Source organism: Polypterus senegalus, chromosome 1 (assembly GCF_016835505.1).
Source record: "Polypterus senegalus isolate Bchr_013 chromosome 1, ASM1683550v1, whole genome shotgun sequence".
In the NCBI taxonomy this organism is placed as follows: domain Eukaryota; kingdom Metazoa; phylum Chordata; class Cladistia; order Polypteriformes; family Polypteridae; genus Polypterus; species Polypterus senegalus.
Window position 1 is genome coordinate 240095595 of NC_053154.1, and position 27287 is coordinate 240122881.

General features: G+C 38.7%; 1 long non-coding RNA gene across 1 annotated transcript; it reads left to right on the forward strand.

Annotated features, from left to right (window-relative positions):
- Nucleotides 1-3664: 3664 nt before the first annotated feature.
- LOC120519844 lies at nucleotides 3665-21896 on the forward strand. The gene is made up of 3 exons (XR_005631684.1): nucleotides 3665-3716; nucleotides 19610-19743; nucleotides 21831-21896. It is a non-coding gene; the product is annotated as an uncharacterized LOC120519844 (long non-coding RNA).
- The last annotated feature ends 5391 nt before the right edge of the window (nucleotides 21897-27287 follow it).

The following is a 27287-nucleotide window of genomic DNA, read 5'->3' on the forward strand; positions in this document are numbered from 1 at the left end:
AAAACATTCCTTTAGTGCAATCCCAACAGATTGTTAATGTCTCTTTTGTTTTGCTTCTAGGATTGATTTATGATAGGCAGGTGTCCATTTCTAGTCATTGTAAACATGGTGATTGTGGAAAACAGCATTGGGTAAAAAATATTCCACTTTCATTATGGCTTGTATATATCCTGAATTCAATGATTTGAATTTAGACTTTTTTTTGTCTTCCTTGTCCTTTGATTTTTGATAGAATTAGTGCATGATCTCCACCAGTAGCAGGAGTGTAACTAAAAATAACTCTGAAAAATATTTGCTGTTGTGATTGAGGCACTAGAAACACATATATTAGTTGCTAGTAGAATTTAAAATTATGACACAGAGTAAGTGGGCTGGCAGCCTGCCCGGGGTTTGTTTCCTGCCTTGCGCCCTGTGTTGGCTGGGATTGGCTCCAGCAGACCCCCGTGACCCTGTAGTTAGGATGTAGATGGATGATGGATGGATGGATGGACAGTGAAGCAATATATTATTTGTAATTAATTTCAAATGGCACATGTTGTAATGACACACATTGTAATAACAAGGCTTTATGTGCCATGTTTAGAAACAATTTCACAAAGGTACTAGAGTTTCAACTTGCCAGGAATGGTCTATTTAGTTTTCCTCTTGGTTCAGTAGTATATTTGAAGTTCAGACAGATTTCAAGATATGCAAGAGTAAATATGAAAAGAAAAGGAAAAGATTAAATCGCATGATAACATTGAAATTTCACCAATTAAGAGTAATCTTTAGTGATCTTATGTAGAGCGGGTGAACGATTACTTTTAGGCCAAGAAGTTTATATACTTTATACTTTTTATACTTCTCCACTGGTCATTTAAAGACTGTTATTTTGCTGCCCGAGATGGAACAAGGTAGAAACAGAAAGGAAAAAAAGACGAGGAGGTGGATGTTCTGTCTAAATACAAGCAAAGTCAGTGTTACCAAAGAGAAGAAAGCCCAAAACTCTAGCCTAAAGAAAAGTTGAGAAAACATAAAGTTTATAAATAACAGTGAATTCACTACTAAATACACAAGCCAGTTTTTGTATTTATTCAGCTACGATTTGCATTGGGTGTGACGAGGATGGACAGGATTAGAAATGAGTACATTAGAGGGTCAGCTCAGGTTGGACAGTTGGGAGACAAAGTCAGAGAGGCGAGAATGCGTTTTTTTGGACATGTGCAGAGGAGAGATGCTGGGTATATTGGGAGAAGGATGTTAAAATTGGAGCTGCCCGGGAAGAGGAAGGCCTAAGAGAAGGTTTATGGATGTGGTGAGAGAGGACATGCAGGTGATGGGTGTAACAAAACAAGATGCAGAGGACAGAAAGATATGGAAGAAGATGATCTGCTGTGGCAGCCCCTAACGGGAGCAGCCAAAAGAAGAAGAATCTTGGACAATGAGTGATCAGCGGTGCTGAGCTTTAGACCTGTTGTGCTAGTGATGTCTCAGACCAAGTCTGTGGGAATGTGTGACTGCAGATGGCAACAAAACCACAAACTGTTGGAACCTGGGAAAAACAAAATGGCACATCATGATGTTAAATGTTTTTAGGACCCTTAAAACAAACTTAAATACAAAAGAATATTAAGGAAGCGAATTGCTTGTGCTTTAAAAACTAAGAAGATAGAATAAAGAAATCATTTGAAAAAACATTGGAGAAAAAGTTTTAAAAGGTACAAAATCATAAGTTATAATGTACAGTATAAAGCCTACAGTAGATTACGTTAGCAAGGGGGAGGTAGAGAGAAAAATGTGCACCGTAATGCTTTAAAGCTTTTGTTGTTTGTCTCCACAAAGTGCTTCAGCTACCCCAATGGCTGAATTATCTCCACCTGGACTTCCCATATATGGGTTTTGGACAATGAGAAACCCAGCCCCCAGAGAAAATGGTGATGTTCCAGACAGAGAAGCTGTGGAGTTGCGCAGGTCAAGGAGGCAAAATTTGGGGAGATCCCCAGCCCGTTTCAGAGAATAAGAAGATTACACCGATTGTCCAGGACTGACAATTGTTAAGTCTGGGGGGATGTCAGAGGGGGACTTTTTTGTACACTGGGTGGTTCCATTAGGCAACCCTTGTTGGGACTGTGGGTGAGAAGTTAAAAGGCTGTCTGCAGGATATCGGTATTTACTGTATTGCAAAGGAGTCACCACTTTGAAGTTTTTGGCTGGTTGAGATTACAAACAATACCAAGTTGTGATAACAGAACTGCTCCTTCCTTGGAGGATGTCTCTATTTACCTGACTTGGCAATTAACATGTTTGACAATATTGGCTTCTAATCAGCAGATCTGTACTTATTAATGGTTGGTAACAATACATTTTGTTAACTTGTGTTTTCATTAATTGTTAAACCCAGGAAATTTAGATGTGCCATTGTTTAATCCGTTTGTCCAGAACTGATAATGGCAGGGACTGAAGGAGATTTAAGCTTCTGGGCAGGAGAAGGCAAAAGAGGGACAGTCCACTGAGACACTGTCAAGACACTCGGACAGAGCACAGGGGCTCGCAGGCTGACAAGGGTACGTGGCTGGCACAACGTGAGGCACAGGGATGGCAACACTTACTTCCAGGGAGGAAGAGACAGCTCCACAAGGAGACGCCAGTTGTGGGTCTAGCGAGAGGGGGAAGCTGCATGAAAGGACTGAACAAAGCTGTCGGACGAGAAATGAGGCATGCCTAGGTCACAGCAACACAAGGAGCCCAGAGTGGAAAAAAAGGAACGAGGAAGAGACGCTGACAGGCATTCAACGATTTGACAAAACTTCTGTTGTGAAATGAGTGTCCGGTGAACAGAGTGCATCCGTGGACAGTTGAACGATTAAGTGTTGGGGTAACACAGCGCGCAAACTGGACTCTGCACCACTAAAGGTTGTATCCTCCAATTCTGTTTTTGACGGACTTTTAGAGTGTGGACTGTGTGTTTTCCTTTTAAAAAAAGGAAATTCGTTCTTGATATTGTTAGATTTTGTTTATGTTCATTTATCGTATTCATGTACTTATTATTGTCTCGTGTAACAGAAGTTACTGTTGCTTTTCCTGGAATTACTGTTGTGTCTTTCATTGTGTGTTTACTCACTGTCCAATTTAAAGAAACCTGTGTGCTATTATTGGTAAATTTCAGGTGTTCCCAGTCTCTTAATAAAACTGGGTGGCGTAGTCAGATATTCAAATGGTGTCTAAGTTAGATTACCTGTAAGTGTGACCAGACACACACTTATGATGAGTTAATTTTTAGGCAAAAAGACCTACTGAAATCCCAACTCTGGCTTTCTAGTCAGAAAATATTTATTCTGTGTTAACTGTCATGAGTTATCCCTCATCAGAGGGGAGGTGGATGAGTAAAATAAACGAATACAGGATATTCTCTAAATACGTTAAAAAAAATATCCTCAATCTAAAGAAAACACTTTACCGTTTTAATCTGTGTTTTTTATGGAGTTTTCACTTCAGGGTTTTCTACTTGCTTTCTCTTCTTTTTCAGTGTTTTTTACTTGTTTTCTCTTCTTTTTCAGTGTTTTTTACTTGTTTTCTCTTCTTTTTCAGTGTTTTCTACATGTGTTTCCTATGGTCTTCAAAGAAAAGCTGTGCCCACTAACTGCAAGCACAGCTGGTATTAGGAGCCACTAATGAGGGAAAAGGAGGAGACTCTACCTACTCCATATAACTTGAAAAGACATCAAACAAACACATAGGTGACAATATTACAGAACACTCTATAATAAACTATGATTTAATTTATATTTGGTTTGATGGGTTATTATAAAATCTATCAATATCTGACATTAAAATGTGTGGAATAGTGATTGTGGAAAATACTTTACAAGTTTTCTGCTGACCGTGTTTTTTAATTGTAAGCTTATTTCACAGCACAAATGGAATAGCATGGTGTATATATTAGTCACATTTATGCTAATGGCTTCTCTAAACGCTAACTGGAGTCAGGTATTTCAGTCAATGAGATGAACCATAGAGAGGGAAGCAAGATTATTACACCAGGTCGAAAAAAACTGGCTAGATAGAGTCAAAGTCGTGTCTTGCCACAGCATTGGCTCTGGATGCAGAATTCTGAATTTAGGTTCATCTCCCTCAGTTCTTCTCTCTCATTTTTGTTCTCCATATGAGAGATCCTGGATGGGGTAATGATACTCACAATCCCCTTGCCATGGTACTATACAGTTGGAGTTTGTTCCAGTTGGCAAAAGTTGTCTGTTGATCGCAAATGTGCACCAAATACTGTAACTATTCAGAGTATTCAGCCAATTGAGTATTCAGGAACTGAGTGCAGGAACTTAGCAGTGGAGACATTTGCAAGAAGCTGTAACCAGAAGGTTGTTTGAGCTTATCAATTGAAGAAAGATACATTTTATTAAGTGTTAGGCGGATCTTCAAGTTTAATCACCTTTAAATTTTCTTAATATGTGCTGTTTTGTTACAATTGCCTATTTTGTGATTTCCTCTCATAGTTAAGTATACATATGCAGTAGAACAACTACAACTAGAACATCTGTGGTGATACCAAGTACTGTTGTTTCATTTGTAAATGGGTCAGCCTTGCTTAAAAAAGCTGGCCACTCTGTAAGCAATTGGTCCCAGAGTGGAAAAGTGTGGCACATAAATCACTTATCAACCAACAAAGATATAATTGCTTTATTTCAAATAAAACTTGGACTGATGAAAACCTATGAGAAAGCAATGAACAAGAGAGATGAAGGATTTCTGTTTCTGAGATAGATATGCTTCCACAAATGACTGATGTCAAAATATAAGTAGGTATGTATGTTAGTCCTCAAATCAGACAAGTGATATGAAGATCTGCTAGTGGACACCTTATGGAGGGGATGCAAGTATGGTGTTGAGAATTTCTTGGCAACTATAGAGCACCAAACTATGTCCAGCTGATTGACAACAGGCTTCAAGCATACAAAATCATGAAATGCAACATGTCGCTGAAGGTTTACTTTCTGCATTCACACTTGGACTTCCTCCCTGATAATCTTGATAGTAGTCAGTAACAAACATGGTGAAATGTTTCACCAGGCCATAGCAAGGATGGAAAAGCGGTGTCAGGGCAAATTGAATGCATCAAGCATGGCTGACTATCATTGCATGCTAAATTGAAGAGAATTGTCAGATGCCAAGCACAGACAGAAATCACAAACAAAGATTTTTTTTTAGCTCAGCTGAACTAATGCTATATGTCAGCATAAAATTAAACATGCTAGCTTCAATAAAAGGTCATTTAATTTTTCTGCACATTCTTGCATGATACAGTCAATTTCAAATTATATTTGTGTTCAGCTTGAAACTCTATCATAATCACCAAACACAACTTTAAAACTGTTCAATGACTGAGTTTACCCAGTGATTAGTACCCACTGCAGGCATAGATCCTGTCTTGTTCCAAGATTTACCCAATTGTATGAAAATAGATCTGGTTCAGAGAATTTAATAAACTGTTGCACTGCAATGGCAAGCAAGTAGTTGATAGTTTTGTTGCAGTCATAAATACATTTGGTAAGATCATTTTTAGACTACAGAGAAACTGCTTTAGGGCTGTAAGGGGGCAAGACCCAAAAGTTGTTTCAGACAATCCTAGTATTTTTTTATGAAATAATTTCTTCTAATTTTCAAAATTCTTTTTTAATTACTTCATTGACATGTTATATAATATTGTCTAGTTAAAGACATGAACCAGAAGCTGCTAACAGTCCCAAACAATCTTTACAAAGTTGAATGCATTTCTATAATTTGGGATCTAAGGGCCTCTTAATTTAGGAACTTTCCTCGTGTTGTGAGATGGAGTCTAAAACATGGCAAAAAGGGGTTGAGACCTCAATAAGACGATAAACCAGGCCAGGACCAAACTGACCTGCACGGAAAAGGATCAACCAAAATCAGTCTGTCCCTAATTAATACCTGCTGGTTTTAGCCTGAACAGACCCAAAAATGGGAACTGGCTTTAATAGTTAAAATATGAAGGAAAACCTTAAATTAGTCAGTCAATCATTGTCTAACCCACTTAATCCTGCTGGAGCCCACTCCAGCAAGCACAGGGCGCAAGGTAGGGACAAAATCAGGACAGGGTGCCAATTCCATCACAGGGTGAAATCCTCAAACTTCATATGGGAGAGATACCATTGATATCTGATTTGCAGAGACAATTTCCTAAAGAAATTGTAATCAATTAAGATTTTATAAGCCATAATAGAAAAATAACAAAAATTATTAAAAAGAGCAAAAAATGATATACCTAAAAGGCAATCTGAAAGCAAACAAGCCTAAATATGCACACCTGAAGGCAAAACCAAAAAACGTGCAAGAAAATCCAAATGTAGGTTATAAATCAAAGAAAAGCAATACTCACAGAGCTCCAGCCACAAAGTCAGCGTTCCTCTGCTGAGTTTCTCTTTCTGTCTGGAACCAACAGCAGTGATGTCAAAGTGGACCTCCATCCTGGGGCTCCAACCACGAAGTACAGAAAGTGGCAACTCATTTAAAAAGACAGTACATCATTAACACATTGTAAACATATCTAACAGAAAAAAAATATAAAACACGAAAATTAACTGTTCAAACATAACAAAAACAACAATAAAGCAGAAAAAGAAAATAAGCAAGGGGTAAAATCTCTGGCTGTAAGACAACATTCTGGAATTACATTTCTTAAAATGGGGTAATGGGGCAATGGTAGCGCTGCTGCCTCACAGTAAGGAGACCTGGGTTCGCTTCCCGGGTCCTCCCTGCGTGGAGTTTGTATGTTCTCCATGTGTCTGCATGGGTTTCCTCCGGGTGATCCAGTTTCCTCCAGCAAACCAAAGACATGCAGGTTAGGTGCTAAATTGTCCCTAGTATGTGCTTTGTGTGTGTGTGTGTGTGTGTGTGTGTGTGTGTGCCCTGCAGTGGGCTGGCACCCTGCCATGGGTATGTTCCTGCCTTACACCTTGTGTTGGTTGGGATTGGCTCCAGCAGACCCCCGTGACCTTGTAATTAGAATATAGCGGGTTGGATGATGGATGGAAGGGGTAATGTTAAATGTTATTTGCACAAGGAAAAGAAAAAAAAATTCCCCTTGGGATTAATAAAGTATCTATCTATCTATCTATCTATCTATCTATCTATCTATCTATCTATCTATCTATCTATCTAAAGATTTCCTTCACCACGTTAGGCAATTCTTGATGAACACATTCTGGAATCCTTCTTTTTGCTTGTTCTAGGGATTCATGAACAAAATGGAAGACACATGTTTTAAATTGCTTCTTTGAAAGCTAACATTCCCAGATGTGCCATTTATTTCTATTTAATGCACTTGTTTTTATCTGGCATTCATCCAATAACTACAGTAAATTATGCTTTACTAAGAGTTTTCATCTCTCTGCTATAATGCTTAATTTTCTAATATTCAGCATATTGCCTTTATTTTTTTGTAAATGAATTACTTTGATGTTTTTCAAATCTAAGATATATTAGTATTAAGAAGTTAAGCAGCATGTGAGCCTCTTAAAACACACTAAACATACTGTTTTGTATGGTAAATGAGACTTCACTGTAAAAGCTGTTGAGCAGCCAAGAAGAAACATCCAATTATTTTGAGCAAATTGCTTTCTTAGAACTTTTTGCCCTAATTTCTTCAGTTTTACAAGATATCAATTTAAAAATCCCTAACCTACGAATTTGATAATGAATTAACTAGAACATCTGCATTCATGGAATGTGTCTGCTTAATAAGAGCCATTGTTTAATGTAATACACATTGTTAGCGCAAATTGTAACAGATATAAATGGCAAATACATCACAAAGATAATATGGTAGTTAAAATTTTAATAGTGAAAAATTATTGTTAGGATCTCAAGAGCCTGTACAGTATGCCTGTAAACCTGAGCAAAGTCTAACTGGTGAAAATTTACATGAAAGCTACTTACAGATTCCGGATGCATGTTTAACTTTTCACATTTGGCAAAAAAAAAAGATAATCAACTGTGTGGCCAGGGTTGCTTTTGTTATGAAAATCTCCAGTCAGAGACAGACGAGAAGCAGAGTTAGGTTACAGCAGGTATTGTGTTGACTTCTGGGACATTAATTTTAATCCAGGACAGTGTGGGACAACAGAGTTTAGGTCAGGCGTCAGTAGGGAGATCTGATAAGTCATATGTGACTCCTTGCTCTTATTTATGACGGAAAATAACAGGGGTTGGTAAGCCATTTTGAAAAAGGCTGGGTCCAAGACTAAAGGAACACTTGGCACCACTACGGAGAATTCTAGAAGAATAACCCAGGAGTCCCTTAGGAGATCCCTGTTAATATTTGGTTGCCTTTTTCTTACAGTCGTGGCCAAAAGTTTTGAGAATGACACAAATATTAATTTTCACAGTTTGCTGCCTCAGTTTTTATGGTGGCAATTTGCATATACTCCAGAATGTTATGAAGAGTGATCAGATGAAGTTTTTCTTTGCCATGAAAAAAAAAACATTTCCACTGCATTTCAGCCTTGCCACAAAAAGACCTGCTGGCATCATTTCAGTGATCCTCTCGTTAACAGAGGTGAGAGTGTTGACGAGGACAATGCTGGAGATCACTCTGTCATGCTGATTGAGTTAAAATAGAGAGGTTCAATTGTTGTGAAGAAGGCTTCAGGCTGCCCAAGAAAGTCCAACAAGTGCCACAACTGTCTCTTAAAGTTGATTCAGCTGCGGGATCGGGGCACAACCAGTACAGAGCTTGCTCAGGAATGGCAGCAGGCAGGTGTGAGTGCATCTGCATGCACAATGAGGCGAAGACTTTTAGAGGATGGCCTGGTATCAAGAAGGGCAGCAAGGAAACCACGTCTCTCCAAGAAAAACATCAGGGATAGACTGATATTCTGCAAAAGGTACAGGGATTGGACTGTTAACGACTGGGGTAAAGTCATTTTCTCTGATAAATCCCTTTTCCGATTGTTTGTGGCATCCAGAATAAAGATTGTCCGGAGAAGAAAAGGGTTACTGCGCTACTCACAGTCCTGTGTCATGCCAACAGTAAAGCATCCTGAGACCATTTATGTGTGGGATTGCTTCTCAGCCAAGGGAGTGGGCTCACTCACAATTATGCCTAAGAACACAGTCATGAATAAAGAATGGTACCAAAGCATCATCTGAGAGCAACTTCTTCCAACCATCCAAGAACAGTTTGGTGAGGAACAATTCCTTTTCCAGCATGATGGAGCGCCGTGCAATAAGGCAAAAGTGATAACTAAATGGCTCGGGAAACAAAACATCGAAATTTTGGGTCCATGAACAGGAAACTCCTCAGACCTTAATTTAAATTGAGAATTTGTGGTAAATCCTCAAGAAGTGGGTGGACAAACAAAAACCCACAAATTCTTACAAACTCCAAGCATTGATTATGTAAGAATGGACTACCATCAGTCAGGATTAGGCCCAGATGTTGATTCACAGCATGCTAGGATGAATTGCAGAGGTCTTGAAAAAGACTGCAAACATTGACATTTTGCATAAACTTAATGTAATTGTCAATAAAAGCCTTTTGAACCTTATGAAATGCTTGTAATTATACTTCAGTATACCACAGAAAAATCTGACAAAAAGACCTAAAAACGCTGAAGCAGCAAACTTTGTGAAAAAAATCAATACTTGTGTTGTTCTCAAAACTTTTGGCCACGATTGTAAGCCAATGGACTTCTTAATTTTTTTCTTTAGATTTTGAAAGTTGCTGTTTATTGTTACCCTTTCTTTTTTAAGACGTGTTCTTTTATTTTATCTCTATTATCTCTATGACAACGTTTGTTTTTCATTATGGGCACAACCATTTTGGAAGTCTGCTGGTAACACATGGATCTCCATGGTTTCATTAAACCCCTCTACTCCACCCACCCTGGAAATGGTGTAATTAGACATCATCAGCACAACACTGTTTAAGCTGTCATTGCATATTATCAATTGTCCAAGTTAAGTTCATGGATAAAATCTAAAACCTTTTGCAAATACTTTTGTTCTTTCTGGCATAATGAATTCTTGCCGTGGTTCTTTAAGACTTTGATTATGTTTTGTGTATTGACCTTTGTTACACAACAGTTGGATTCATGGCCCCCTGCTCGTGATAATGAGTATCTGGCATTACTGTTGTCTGGTGCAAGACCTCTGTCGATATTACTTGTTTATCATCTTCTAGAACAGTCACCCGTCTTCTTGGTAGAACTCACTGAATTGCTCACTTCTTTGTGTTTTTGTATCCAGCTGTGTTATTGCTTGGTGATTTTAACTTACATGTAGACTCTGTAAATTCTTTACATGTGGCTAATTTTCTTAATACACTTCAGTGCTTTGATTTTACTTAACATGTCAATTTTCCTACTCATGCCCAAGGAATCACACATGACCTTGCGTGTACCTTTGGCATTACCCCTGCTACTTTGTATTGTATTGATCTATATATCTTTGATCATAAGGCTGCTTTGTTTGATATGCTTATCCTTGTTCAGTTGCATGTGCAACAATCTCCTCATTTTATCGCCTTTAGGAACACAAAAAATTCCAGTGCCACTGATCTTATAGGTACATTGAAGAAGTGTCCTCCTCCGGCTTTGTTTCTTTATCGCCTGCTACCTTAGTTCATCTTTATGACTGTATACTTTCAACTAGGCTGGATCATCTTGCTCCACTTAAAACTTGCACTCTGGTCCTTGGTTTTCTCCTGAACTGCATCACATGAAATCTTGTGGCCGAAGGCTTGAATGCCTTATTAAAAAAACAAGTTTAGTTGTCCTTGCAACTGCCTATAAGGAAAATGTTGCCCTTTACAAGCAGGCAGTACAGAGAGCTAAGACTGCTTACTATACTAATAGCACTCTATGTAGTCAGCATAATACACAAATTAATTTTGCTACTGTGGATAAGCTACTTAAGCCTGCAAATAACTTTCCATTGGTTGCGTCTTCTGACCGTTGTCAGAAATTTCTTTTTTTAACAATATGATTCATCTGATTTATTCTGAATTTCAAAAAAGGCCCACTTGTTCAGTCAAAACTGTGTCTATCCTCTATCTTATCAAGCACCTGTTTATCTAGCTTTCCATTGTTTGTTCGATCCTGCAGTCCATACTACCTGTATTCCTGACCCCATGCCTTCTTTTTTGGTTAAGGCCGCTTTGCTTTTTCTTCTTACTTTTATCAGCAGTATCATCAACACATCTCTTTATACTAGATTGGTCCCTTCCAGCCAAAAGATGGCTATCATTACACCTGTCCTCAAAAAACCTGATCTTGACCCCGAAAATGTTAAAAAGTATAGACCTATTTAAAATCTTCCTTTTCTTAGTAAAATCCCAGAATGTGCTGTTGCAGGCCATTCAAAAGACCATCTTGCCTCTAATTACCTGTTTGAGGAATTTCAGTCTGGTTTTACAGCCAATCCCAGTACAGAGATAGCACTTTTCAGGGTGACTAATGATCTCCTAATCAAAGCAGATCATGGTCTTTTAAGACTAATGATCTTTTTAGATCTCACTGCTGCTTTTCATATGGTCCATCATGACATTCTTTTGTTTAGACATGAGAATTAATTAAATATTGCTGGAAAAGCTCTTGCATGGCTTAAATTGTACTAAAAGGACGTAGGCAATTTGTTGCTCTCAGTAAGTTAAGGTATGACGAATCTTACCCGTCCCAGGGTGTCCCTCAGGAATCAGTTCTTACCCCTCTGCTTTTTATGAATTTATATGCTTCCTCTCAGCGCCATTATTAGATGGCATGGTCTACGATTTCATTGTTATGCTGGCGATACACAGATTTATTTACACACAGAGATTATACAAACATTACCTCCTCCTGCATTGGTTGCATGCTTGGCTGACATCAAACACATTGGTTGCCTGAAAACTTTCTCAGACTAAAGAGTGATAAAACTGAGGCTTTGATTATTGCATCTCAAGGCACTTTAAAGAAAATAGACAATTCCTCAGTAAAATTCCCTGGCTTTATTATTCCCTTGTCTACAAAGGCTTAAAATGTTGGTGTTATTCTTGATCCTACACTCTCTTTTGATCCTCATATTAATAATATTACCAAGGTTGCCTTTTTCCACCTTAAGCAAATTTCAAGGCTGCGTCTATTGCTCTCTGATTCTGCAAATGAGACTCTTACTCATGCTTTTGTCACTTCACGACTTGACTATTGCAATGCAGTGCTGTTTGGTATCCCTGCTCAGAGTCTAAACAAAATGCAATATGTACAAAATTCAGCAGCAGAAGTGGTTAACCACTTAAAACCCTGGGAGCATATTACTATACGTCTAAAATTGCATTGGCTACCTGTTCCCTTCCATATTCAATATAAACTTTTCCTTTTAGTTTTTAAGGCTCTTCATTGTCTAGCCCCACCTTACTTGTCTTTTAAAATTTGTCCCTATACTCCATCACGTACATTTCATTCTTCTGACTCTTTCCTATTAACCAATCCATTATGTAGACTGCACACTATGGGCAACAGGGCTTTCAGTGTATCAGGGCCATGGCTATGGAATGCCCTTACTTTGGAGCTCCATGCATGTGCCTCATTTTCTGTTTTTAAATATAGACTTAAAACGTATCTTTTCATATTGCCATTTGTTGTTCTCATGAATTTTGTTTGCATATTGGCTTGTTAGATTTTATGTGTATTGTTGTACAGTGGCCTTGGGTACCTTGAAAGGTGCTTTTAAGTAAAGTTTTTTATTATTAATATTAAATTTTAAATTCATGTAACCAAAAATGTTAAAAAAAGAAAAAATTGCTGACTTGTTTGGCATGTAAGTGAACTGTATAGTCAGTCAAACCTCAATACAAATCAAATAAAATGTGAAGCAACACCTTCACTTATTTGACTGCACATGTAATAAGACAAATAGGCAGCAGGGTGTTATACAATAAAAAGATAGCAGAAAGAAAAGAGAAACTATAGATCCTAATGGATGTGCTTGAAAACAAAAGATTTAGAGTACCACTCACTAAGCCTTGCAGACAAAATGGACGACATGTGTGTGGGTGCGTGTGTGTGTTTCAGAGAAAGACAGCCTAGGGAAGTGTGATTCAGCTAAAGATGAAATCTACAACATAATAAAGAGCTTTGTTTGCAAATTACATCTGACATAGGGAGCTAATTTCAAAGTTTCACCCTGACTTCATCAGTACATTAGAGTGCAGTAGTCAATTTTCATTACCATGTTGGTAATATTCTTATTGAATATACACAATGCTATGCACTCATTGTGGTCATTGAAACTAATTTTGTAGATGTTTTTTATTATTTTGGCCCAGTTACTTTACTTTGCCTATTCAAATGTACAAAATTAGCAATAAATAGTGTGTTTGGAGAGTAATATAGAGTAATATGTTGTTAATTTAAAGAATACAAATGTTAATTTCTTTATTTGTGCAGTTACTAGATACACATTCTAATTCTGTGTTGTGTTCCCTTATTTACCCAAAATTTTAGACAACAATGTTAATATTGATATGATATTATGATTTGTGTTTTATGCTGTATTTCTTTTTTAAAAACTATATTTCTGTTTATTATATAGCATGCTGTGTTCTTAAATGGAAGCGTACTTAATAAGAATGAATTTAATTGTTATTCCTTTGGTCTAAGAGTGTGACGTCTTCTGTTTTGATAAGCATACATATTATGGCTGTAACTACATTACATCTGAAATTTAAAGCCATTACGTTAGTTTTTATACTAAATTTTATTAATAAATATAAAAAAAATGCTTTCTGATTATACAGTATTTGCTATTACCATAAGTTTTAGATTATAAAAAATTTGAAAAACAAAAGAAGACAATTCAGTCCATCACGCCTGTTTGTTTAGCTAATAGCTTAGCTGTCCAAATATCTCATCGAGATTCTTCTTTAAGGTTGTCAAGGCTTCTGCTTCAACTACGTGTCTTGCTAATTTGCTCCAGAGTCCTAGAAGTCTTTGACTAAAGAAGTGTGTCCTGGCTTGAGTCTTAGATGAACTTACCCTTAATTCCCAGTGGTGACCTCACATATGTGATCTGCCATTTAATCAAAAGAATTTGGCTTTATTTACTGTTTGCACATTAACTCTTTGAGGGCTGAATTATTTTTCCAAAAAACTCTGTAAATTTCTGTAAAGCACCGCAAAGCAATAGTTTCACACATAACTCAACTAAAACATCTGTTGCAATTTGCTGTTGTTGGTGCATGCTAGGCATCACAGCAGGAGGGAGATGGTAGTGGTCTCAATGTGACACAATCTGGTTTGTACCTCTTGTCATCATAAGTGGTAGTCCTCCCAGGCAAATGCTGCTGTAGGTGCTGCCGGCACCTCACTTTCATTTTTGATATCCATCTCCAGATCACTTGCATCAAATTCGGAGTCTGACAACTAAGAGTCCTATTCAACAGAATTATTTAAAACGTCCATGGAGTATTTTTCTTTGCTCATTCGCTTTGGACTCTCGCCAGATGCCATTTCAGACGTTGTTTGCTCTTCGCTACTCCTGCACACGTAGGGAATTGAGGTTAAATCAGCAAAGCTATGTACAGTAACTCTTCTTCTAGCAAAGAGAGTTGAGCTAAAATGTAATTGTGAGTTTTTTCATAGTTTACAGCTGATTACTGTCCTCTACCCCTGAATTTTGACAAAGGTCGACATCAGCCTGGAAAGAGTTAAGCTTGTACCTGCCTTTTTTGTACCCAATTTGTACCTAATTTGGGAGTTAAATAGTCAAAGCCAATGAACAATATTCATAAATAAAAGAAAAAAGCCATGAATGGGTACCAGTTCACTGCAGGACATTCATATGCATGTTCCACAGTCCAGACCAGTTCATTATTACTGGTTTAGGTATCTGAAAGAGGCAGGAAATACATATTTAAAAATAATTTTTCTAAAATATCTCAAAAGATGTACAATACAATGGTTCTGCCTGGTAGCAGCAGTACTAAGCATATCCCTTTTTAAAATAAAGTCTTTGTGATTTTGTGCTGGATTGCTTGAATATTAATATTCTGGAGTTTTCACTACTTTTTACATTTGGCATATTCCTTATTCATGTAGCAGAAGACATATAGGAAGCTATTTTCTGGATTCACTAATCATGTAAGGTTGTGTGAGGCTACTTCCACCATCATCGACTGCAATACAAAATCCAAACCTGGACATGGGCACCATTTATTGTATTCTATAACCAAACAAATAATGTTGAAATATTGCTGATGCCCAGCTTAAGAAATTTGCCGCAAAAGAAAATTCTTTTCCTTCCTCCTTTTATCAGTTCAAGGGAAATAATTAGTGAATTAGTGACCATTGTGCTACCAGGAGCTCCGATAAATGGTGTAATTCCCTGGCCAACCACTTCTCTGTGGAATTATTTATTCTGTCAGTGCTGTAATAGGTTTTACATTATAAAAAGTTTGACAAACAAGAGGAGACCATTCAGTCCATCAAGCTTGTTCGATTTGCTAATAGTAATTTGATCCAATATATTATTCTTTTAAAAGTTGTCAAATTGTGTGACATGATTCGGTAGTTTGTTCTAGATTCCCCTTACTCTTCATGTAAAGAAGTGATTCCTTGTTTTAGTTTTAACTTCCACTGATTATAGGTGACTTATGTGGTAATGTTTGTGTTCTTCGGAGTTCCTCTCACATGTCAAAGACATGCAGGGAAGAATTACAAGCAAAACTGAATTGTCTCATGTGTGCAAGCGTTTACATGTGAGAGGCCCCGGGGAAGTCCCAGGACACGCTTGAGGGACTATGTCTCCCGGCTGGCCTGGGAATGCCTTGGGATTCCCCCAGAAGAGCTAGAAGAAGTGGCCGGGGAGAGGGAAGTCTGGGCATCTCTGCTGCCCCCGTGACCCAATCTCAGATAAGCGGAAGAGGATGGATGGATGGATGGATGGATGGATGGATGGATGGATGATGGGCCCTGCTATGGACAGGTAAATGTCTGAAGTGGGATCTTTTGTAGCATCTGATGCCACCTACAGCTCCCCAAGCACTTTGTTCTGATGATTTGTGCATTAATACACGTCTCCTAGAAGAATAGCCATCTTTATGTTTTTTTTTTCAAGACTTACATCTTTTTTTTAAGTTTTTCAACAGTAGTAACATTTCCTAATACATTACAGTTGAATTATATACAGGTACATAACACACTTTTTCTTTTATTAGCCGTTTCTCTTACTTATGAATCATCTACGTCCTTTTCGTTTCAGCATCTGAGAGGTCAGAAAGCACCTGAAAAAATATCTAAGATGGCTCTGAGAGTCATAAAAGGAGATATGCATCAAAGAAAGTAATTTCTCCAAGAATAGCTAGGGTGTAGGCCATTTTTATTTCAGATAGTTTAGCACGTCCTTAATTAACTGCAAACTGGATTTTGACAGATGAAGTTTCTAACTAAGCAAGTTTATACATAGAGTTAAAAGTGCAAATACTTTGGAGTGATCACTGAGGGGATTCCAACTGGTAAAACATGAAATGTGATAAGAGGATATGAAGGCTATCCGGACAGCCAATTAAAAATAGAAGTCCAATACTGTCTCAATTGTTGACAAGGCCAAAGGGTTTTGCCAAAGGAGACTTGTGCTTGGATGCATTCCTTACAGACCGGGGCTGATCCTACGCATTGATGGGATATTTAAAACTTGAATAAATGAGCGTGCTTTATGATTGTAGTTTGTACTTATCCATACCTACTACAGACTGAGGGACAGTCTATTTTTGTCTAAGGGCAATCTATCTTGTAAGCATTGGTTTGATTTTTAGATTACTCCTTTATCTCTAGTGTTGTTTATACAGAAGAAAAGTTTGGAATCGCTATAAATTGCACAAAATTAAAAAAAAAAAAACAATGTTTTTGAGGTATTTTTCATTGATCTGTTTGAATGACCTGACAGTATAACCTTTGTATGTCTTTAAGGGTTTGGTTACCATGCTCCTGCCAACACAGGAAATATTTGCTTTTGAGGCTATGATTGACAGTACAAACAGTATGAATTTGTTATTCGCTCTGTAAGCAGTTCTCCCAAGAATGACTGGATGACGCTTTAGATAATATATAAATATAGGGATTACTTTTCTTAGCTATGTCCACAGAAGGGCAGATACTGCATGTATGTCATACCAGGGTTCCTTTGCCCAAGTATTTACTATACGTTAAGATCACTCAAAATCTCATAGCACCATTTGAATTTCTGAATGAAATCTCTGAAGCAGCAAATCTTTCAGAAAGGCCATTACTGTTTCATACAAATAGACATATAACTCGGAAGTTATATTAATTGACATCAATTAAAAACCATTACTTTCTTAAAAGACTATGCATTTTATCTTCCCTAACAATGACAAATGCATATTGGACTTTTTAAAAATGTCCTCCTAAATGCTTTCTGGAAAGAAAAAAAAAATTTTTTTTGAATATTGGTGTAGTTAGTACATCTACACAAATAAATTTGTGTTGTGTCACGCACTTGTGCATAGGGGACATTTTAAGGGCTCTGGTGATGGTAATTCTATATCACTCCAGAGGTTGGCACTCTTTTGCACCAAGAAAAACTTTACATGGTCACAATGATGATATAATGTGATGATTACTTCCAGTGCCACACTCCCTGACGATGGCACATTACTCCATGGCCATAGTTCACCAATATGGTAGTGCCCACAGGAAGACAAAATGGCGGCCTAAAAAAACTCTTGAAAAGAACTGAGAAGGCTACTACAAAAATATGGAATATGACAAAAAAGTTAAAGAAAATTAGATTATAACCAGATATAGGCACATTTTGTTGCTTTTTTGTAGCTTGATAAGATGAACTGCTTGCTCAACCACACTATGATGGTGACCACACGGCTGTGGCAGGATAGCCTTTTTAGAGGCACTTCTTGTGCCAGGTGATGCAATGGCTCATTTGAGTGACATTCCACCAGCTTGGACTGCTATCTTTTACTTCCTTGATCTTGATACCGTTTATGTGTTGTGCTCATTTCTGCTGCTGCTAATGTAGGTGATGTTAGCATACTACAGGCACAGAACAAAGTCTTTGGTTGTTAATGTCCCCTCTGAAATCCCTAACTTCCACACTGTTGCACAAAGAAGCAGTGAAAACGTCAATAGCAATATCAAGGGCCCACTGAGGCATGGAATATATCAAATTCAGTAACGTGACAATAGAACCACTGCTTTTTAAAAGCACAATTTGTGTTACATTATTTGCCAATTATTGTTTGTTGTTTTGTGTCTCACACAATTTTCAAAAAATATTTTTTCCCTAAAATAGTTTCTACGTTTTCAGTATGGTTTTAATATCAGATGAGATGACTTCTTCACAGTTCTGGCCTAGGCTAAGCAATCCATTTTTCAAATGCTTTTCTTTTATCTCTTCCTTTTTGTAACATGAATGGCCTTTGAAAATTAAATTATCTTTTCATCAGTGCTTAGCCAGTCATGAAGTAAACATAGCACAGATCTTTGGCACATTGCATTTCCACAGCAATGTTAACACATATCAGTTGTTTTTCCTTTTGTGATGTAAGTAATGCATTCTCTGTCAATGTTATAAATAAAGGTTAAGCATATATAAATAATTAAAAAAATATTATAACATACCATACTTTATTATTGTACTCTTTAGAAATATTAAAATATTCTGTATATTGTTAATGAATAAACAAATAAATTATAGTTTTTAGGCAACATATATACTATATGTATATGCCTAGTAAGTGGAGCGTAAGCCTTAATTTATGTGCTGAATGATGGAATATTTTATGCATGCTAACAATGCTGACAACCCACAAGAATGCAGTACACCAAGAAATAATTAGAATTAACAGTTTGTTTTATGGGCTAAAAGATTTGTATAATTTTTCAATCTCTTTGGACTACTAAAAACAATGCTAAAATGTTTTTAGTTTTTAATCAATCTTTCATATTCTTTCATAGTCTTTCTTTTTTTTGAAAAATGTAAATTTTGTTTCAAGTTTTATTTAAATTTGAGCATATAAGAGGAGACTAAATAAATCTGGCTAATGTGTTAATTAACCCATAGCATAATAACATTTAATTTCTTTTTAAAGCATAGTGCAACATCAGCATAAATGCGGAAAAAGTAGGGAGTCACACAGTTAAATATGAACCATTAACATAAAAATGTGAAATGTAAAAAGGAAAACATATGATGCATTTAAAATGTTTGAACCTTATTTTCACACTTTACATACACAACATAAATTAAGATGACATTGCATTTGCATTTAACATTAAATTCCAGTAATTCCTCTGATTCTTTTCAACTGAATGAGTAATGACAACAGTGACAATTAGATGAATCAAGACCACTGAACCACTGAGTGTAAGTACTATACACAAATAAAAATTACAAACGAGAAAAGAGCGTGTACAAATCCCAGCAGTTAAATAAAGTGAGATTACCATAGCATAATACCATTTTTTAATGTACAGTATATCATCTATATTATTCACTATTTTAAAACATTATATTTATATTAGATATTTTCTTGGGCATCATCAAATGATATGATTGTTATTCCTGTTTATTTCCTGATTGTAAATAGATGGGGCACCTGAAGATTATTCTCGGAATCATTGGAAAAAGGTGTAACAAAACAAGCACACAACAATTGCAGAAACGTCTTCTCAGATGGGAGTCTAATGTTTGCCTCAAGATGGCGGAGGAGCTGCTTATCAGGTAGGGCATGCAGAAGACTGATTCAGGAGGCTGGAAGGCAGAAGTGATATCATAGGTCTACATTCGTCAACCTGCTGTTCTGCTGAGGGAGGAAGAGAAGAGGCATTAAGTGACAACCTCACCCTCTGACCTGGAAGAGAATTACCACTTGATGAGTCCTGACGTTTCCTTCCAAACACTGGTTGGAAGTTTTGAGCATCTCTACCATCCATGGCAATGCTGTGATTATTTATAATGCCTACCAAGTTTGTGAAACTTTGCTCAATGAAAAAAAAAAGCAACACTATTGAACATATCATCAAATGTAATTGTAGTTTCTGAAATGGATTATTCATGAAATGAATTAATGGGGTACTGATAAATTTGGTGTCACAGACTTCATAATAGAAGCAATCTGGGGGCAGTTGTGGTGTTCTCCTCTGACTGTCATTCATGTAGTTTGTCATCTGCAGCAATTCCTTCCAGCCAGGCTGCGACTAGCCCTGACAAAATCAAACATTTCCCCCAGAAATACAATGCATGCAATGCAGCCACAAATACACTGGGGAAGTGGGTGTTTCAAACCTTGAAAATAAAATCTTTCTGATGTGTGATGCTTGAAATGCCACAACAGAATGGAAAAAATAAAAAAATAATAAAGGACAGAAGCTGCAGTTAAACTTGCCATACCTAGAAAGTATTTGCACAGCACTAGCACAGGCAGGCTGCATGTTGTAGACTGTCAAAAAAGGGGAAAGCTCACAATACTTTGGAAAAATGACTCTATGCTGGAAAGCAATCACAGAGTTGTGTAGTTTGCCATCAATTCCTAGTCATGTAATCTGACATCCTCACAAAACAAGATTAACAAATGGAGTCATTAAGTTTGACACTTCTTCCAAGTAGAACTTGTGTAATGAGACAACTACTTAAAGCAGTCTGATTAAGCCCCTCACCTCCATACTACCTTATACACCCTCTCCAGTAAGTACTTGAAGTACAGTACTTGAAGAGCTTGTTTGTATTCCTAATTTTCTCATCCACCTTTTCACAAACTACTCAGACACAAAATTAATTAAGTTTATAGTTTTCATGCACAGTGCAGATAATGCCTATAAGACAATAGTTACTTCAGAGTTCTTCTTTATTGAGATTTCATTCAAAAATTTTTGAGTTCGAGTTTTGGGTTATTTGTATTATCACCCAGTTTTAATTCCTTGTATTCCTTACCCCTCAAGAGACTCAAAGACAGCTTTCTTCATTGTCTCATGAGATATATTGTTCTAATTAGCCTGGAAGAACTGTTTTTGCTTCATCAAAAACCTTTATGCCTCCTGTAGAAAGAAGACACCCTCAGATTTTGCCTATAGTTTAGCATTAGCCATACTAAGGCTGGTTTGCTGCCCAGTATCTCCCAGAGTAATCTGCTTGTTTCAACCTAAACCACCAAGATGTCTTTGTCACTCTAGTGCTCTCTGTGATTTTACTTTCAGGTCAACACTAATGATGACAAGATAAATCATTCATTAACAGCCACTGGTTTCCCACATCTGCATGCAGATATCAAGCAGGAATAATGTTTCATTATTAAGTTAGTTAATTCTGAATTGTTGAATTAGAGAATTTATTATTTTTGTGTGAATTTATAGATTAATTGTAGGCCAGCATTTTTATTCTGTATTGTGTTATCTGCTGAATCCAGCTAACTTTTCAATCCATCTCTCTAATCCTTCTTTGACAGGCTCGTGGTAGAGGTGTGGGGTATCTACAGTATATAAACTCAGTGTAGAACAGCAATTTATTTTGTATTGTGTTATCTACCAACTCCATCTACCTGTTCAATCTATCTCACTAATCTCTCTTTGACAGGCTTGTGGTAAAGGCGTGGAGTATTTACAGTATATAAACCATCTATCGAGTCTATCTGCCTTTTCTAATCTAACCACTTTTTCTTTATATATATTTCATAAGCACTTGTGCTTACAGCATATATATTGTCACATACGTGAAATTGGGAGACAACTTGATGGTTCATCTGTTGATAATTCCACCCTGAGTTGAGGGTTGCCACTGTTACTTAATGGCTTTCCTTCTCCTTTTACTTTCAGAACGAAAGATTGACACCATGAGGAACAGTGACATCATTTCAGGTTCCAGTAACATGAACCCGCTTCTTCCTCCAGGGCCACCTTAAAAGAACTACCACCGCCTCATCTCTTCAGTCTGTTACAACCATGGCGATTGTTGCTGTTTTTGTCATTCACCTTTTTTTCCATTCAGTTCTATAGGAATCGCTATCAATGCCACAACACATTATCTTTGTTGTGTTCTTTTGTCGTACAATGGTGTGGTCAGCAGGATTTACTGAAAATGATTGAAATAGCAGAACTCAGACCAGTGGTTCAGCCCTGTCTGAAAACCTACACACACTAAGGGTATCTTTGTTGTGACTCTTATTTAGCATTTTGTACAAATGTCATTTTTCCATTATGTATCCCTTGTATCTGTATGGACAGAGAGCTATCCCTTGCATAAAGTTTTTTCCATCCCTTTCCCTTGACCTTTTCACTACAAGTGATTTACAGTCAACATTTGAATAAAAGGCTGAATGGCAAAATAAGCAATTGTTTCATATACTGTATATTTTGACCACTGCACTTGACCAGCTTAACATGAGCTTCTGAAGAAAAGATTCTATTGCCAGGATATGAGATGCCTTTATTGAAGTCTACTCAATGAGAAAAATCAATCAGTGTAAGTAAGTTTTCAAGTCAAGTACATTTAATGTCCAAGACTTTTATAGATTACAAGGCAGTTTTCTTTTCAATATAAAGAACAAGTCTTTCTTTTTCATCAGGGTTGTTTGTGGCCTGCCCCTTGGTTTCCTCAGGAGTGTCCCAATTTGAATTCTGTAATTCACTTCAGGTAGATTCTCTGCTGAATTCCTTCCCCCTTTATATACGAAAAAAAAAAAAAACCTGAACTCCAATTCTGGAATTTCTCTTTGATACTGGTCTCAGGTAAAATGACTAGAAGTACTGCAAAAATACATCTCTGTCTTGTTTACACTTATGTAATGAGACCTTAACAAAAGCTTCTTTTGGTCTTCATAACAATTGTAAAACATCAGTAGATAGGTTATTCATCTGTGTGTTTTTTTTACCGTGTCCTGTTCGGCTGTGAAGCAATCAGAATTGATGTCTGAATGCTGGCGACTAGCCTTACAGTTTTTCTCTCAGGTGGAGCGTTACAGCTTCTGCTGACGTCACGCCTGATACCAAAACTTTATTAAAAATATTTTAGATGTTTTAAGATTCGAACCGGACACGGAGACAAAAGTGAAAGAAAAAGAAGAGAGAAAAGGAAGAGATGGCAGTAAAGGGGAAAGGGGGGGTTTTCGTATAGAATAAACAATAAATGAACCAGAATCCGCTTCTAGACCTGCAGAAAGGGGGAAACCACAAGACAAAAACATTGCTGCATCAGCTACATGAAGATATATAAAAGTAAAAATGTTTGCTGACAATCATACAGTAATTATTACTAAGGCATTTAGGCCACCACAACCTTAGATCATGTGCTGAAGATGTCCAAGTCATACTTATGAAATCACCATGTGAGCACCTGTGTGCGTGACGCACGCTTGTATGTGTAAGGTTTCTCTATAGGAGCATCCAATAGTGAGTGTGAAGGGCCACAGACCTGCCCCCAAAACGTGCGGAAGATGGAGGGAGTTCCAAGCCCAGAGATCCAGAGGTCACCCCAGAGCGGAGACCCCAGGGAGGCCGTCACCAGAGAAGCCCCAACCCCCACCGAGAGGGCAGAGGATCACCCGGGGTCACAACCAGCAGCCGGCAGAGTCCCGGAGATATCAACGGCAAGCCCTCAGGCCGCCCGCAGCCGCTCCTCCCGAGTCGGCCGGGCCCGGAACCCAGCAGCCCGGGACCCAAGGGCGACCCACCCGCCGAGGACCCAACAGAGCCCAGGGAACCAGATCCCACCAGGCAGCCACCGGGAGCGACCAGACAGATGCTTAAGGCAGGGGGAGGGTAGGCAAAGATGTTGTAGTATTGCCAGATGTCCCAGGAGAGGGGAGGAGTCCAAAACCCCACCTGACATATACAGTCACACACAAACACAGTCATACACTCCCTCCCTCATGCTCTCACATACACATACAACCCAAGACTTACAAGGATGTACGCCAGACACCCATTCACACTCCCCATACACACCCTACTAACTCTGGTCCGGTGCTGCCGCACCTGAGGTACAGCCATTCCTGGACGCCAGAGTTAGCCCGTTCCGCAGGGGTAATAGTGAGCAGGCACCCCGTCCAACGAGAGCAAAGCAACCCACCACTCCAGACCACAGGCAGACGGCCAGCTCCCACTCCTAGCCTCCAGCCCCGGCAGCTAACTGAGAACAGAGGTGTAATAAGACCTCTAGTCTCCCTCCGCCTGCTCTAATGTAGTGTTGGTGTGTGTTGATAAGGTGCATTTTGTGGTTGGGGGGGTGCGGGCAGTGCCGGCCACCATGAGGCCTACACCAGCTGATGCCAACACACAGCCCCACCTCCCCCAAAACTCTCCGTGACTAGGTGCAGTTTAAAATTGGAAGTGGACACCGCACTCGGAGTGAGGCTGAAATTTCCCCACCGGATGCCGTTGAGTGTGCCCACTCCCAAGGCCCTAAGTGTGCATTTGTGTGGAATGTTTTTTGTGGAAGTGTTTAATGTGCAAATAAAATTGGGGTGTAGGCTGCCACAGGACTGCGGAAATGGGATCCATACCCACACCCCCTGGACTTACCCACACCCCAAGGCCCTATGTGCATGTTTGTGTGATGATGTGAAGGAGCAGGAGAGGGGAAATGTCTGAGGATGGGGAGGAACGGCTGAGGGGCCTGAGCCCTCCAGGGAGCCAGCTCCCCTACTGGCCCCAATAGGCACCTCCGTTCCCAAAATCCACCCGGGCACGGAGGCCCCAGCCTATCTAGCCATGGCCGAAGCAGCAGCATCACAGAGCCCCACGGAGTCTGAGGCCACCAACCCACACCACCCCAGCAGAATATTTACTCCCATCCCCACATTTACTCAACATTCAGATTAAGTAAGACATAAGACACCCAGGTAAAGCTGGATCCTCCCCTCCCGGACATCCCTCCCCATGGTCCAACTGCCGCATGTTCCGCCCTCTTCCCGCAGCGTACATGCCAGGACCCAATCCCCAAGGCCCCACCCATATCCCCATCCGGGGACGGCCGCCCCCATACCCTAAGCCACCAGGCCCACACCCAGACCAACCCAGGGGCATTGCAGCCACTAGGCAGCGACCAGCAGCCACCGTCAAGACCCCCCTAAGGCCCACACACAACCACCAGAAGCCCACCCCGAGGCAACCCAAGCACCACCAGAGTCGGGCAGCAGCCCCCAGCCCAAGACCCCCCTAGTGAACCCACCCCAGGGATCCTCCAGATACTCCAAGCTCAGACTCTCCACCACATCAACCACAGCATCCCGCAGGACCATATCAATGACCCTCCATCATCGCTATGTGATGGAACCGATCAAAGGAGCCCAGAGAGATTGATTTGAAGTGGAGGCAGAGGCTGTCTCAAGTGTAATATGATCCAATAAAAGATTTCTATACTGGTTAATGCAAAGATTATCTTTGTTTTTCCAGTTTATGAGGATAGTTTTCTTAGCGATGCATATGGCAGTGAGAACCACGTGAACCAAATTTGTTTCAATCGGGACATCCTCTAGGTTCCCCAGCAAGCAAAATGAGGGGGAAGTTGGGATATCACATTTCAGACACTTTGACAGGTCTTCACATACTCTATACCAGAATCCCTGAACAGGTGGACATGACCACAGTGCGTGGATATAACTGTCAGGAATGTTGTCTGTGCAGTGTGTGCAGGTGTCAGATGGCACAAATCCCATCCTGAACATCCGATGACCTGTATAGTGTACTCTGTGTAGAATTTTGTATTGAATTAGTTGTAAATTGGGGTTTCTGATCGTTTTAAAAGTTTTTAAACAAGTTTGGGACCAGAAAGTCTGATCAAAGCTAACTAATAGATCCTCCTCCCATTTGCCTATAGGAATTGCTATTGCATCATCTATTTTGGTCAATGTTTTATATACTTAAGACAGTAATTTGGGGTGTTTGAGATTACAGAAGTCTAATACCCTTGATGGTGTTTGTAATTCTACTTTAAGCTTAAATTTTTCTTTAACTACTGATTTAATTTGGAGATATTCTAAAAATCTATTCTTGTCTATCCCAAATTGGGAGACTATTCTGTTAAATGGAATGAAATCCAATCCTTCAAATATGTGTTCCATGTATAGAATTCGTTTACTTTTCCAGTATGGGAGGTTCATCATTTTATTGTTTTGCAATATGTCAGGATTATTCCAGATGGGTGTGCATCTGCATGGAATTAGTGAAGACTCTATCATTTTTAGATATTCCCACCATACTGATATTAATACTTTTAAAGCTTTCATGCTTTCTTATTTTTGAGCTAATAAACGGTAGGTCCGAAAGCTCTATAGTATTGCAAAGTGTCTGTTCTGCATCTAACCAGGACTCATCCAGCGGGTTATGTCGTAACCATCATAGGTTATTCATCTCTGTGCAGTGAGGCATATGACATGATATTAAAATTACTTGTTAATATGAAGGACTCACTGGTCTTATACTAATTATATTATGTAATTTTCAAGAGACATGTGTCTCAGTTAAGCCACCTGAGACCACTCCAAAGTTAAGCCTTGTTAGGCCACATTTCAGAGATGAATAAACACTTTACTGATGCTTTGAAGACCCAAAGAAGTGTTTGTTAAGGTCTTGTTAAATAATAGTAAATGAGCAGTAGATGCATTTTTGCAGGTCCTAAAATGTTACTCTTACCTTATGTGACGAAGTTGCCTCTTACTATTTTGCAGTTCCCTCCTGGGTCGTGTCTACCAGACAGTGTTTCTGCAAATAGAGAACAGAACTGGGGCACCACCTCAGTTTTACCTTTAATTGGACCTCACCAAAAACAGAATAAACAGTGATAATATGTTTATTCTTTCTTTTTTCCGCTTCCACTTCTTTTTCCTTGTATCTTGCTTCACTGGTGAAGATGACATTTTAAGGCAGAGTTAAGTGTGGTGCATTTCAGAAGGGTTTGTGGGTACAGCATGTATATTTTGACTTAAAGCACTGGCTGTAAGGAAATGTCAAGGTTGCACAGTCTGTTAAAGCAGAAAGAAACAGCTTCATTGTCAGGGAAACTTCTGTTTTAATGTTGTGACCAAAGAAGGGGGCTGTAGCTCTGTGTCCTTGCTTTGGACATAAAGAGACTGTTTTGATGAGGCCCTTAAAGTACATACTTACTGTGTTTTTATTAAATTGACTAGCACATGGCTTACTTTCGCTCAAGACATACACAACACATACTGCCTCAGAAAGGCAAACAGTATTTTTCAAGAGCTCAACTATTCCTGCACAGCCACTTTTTTCAGTCACATAAGACCATAACCATTTGGACTAAAGGATCCAAGGCCA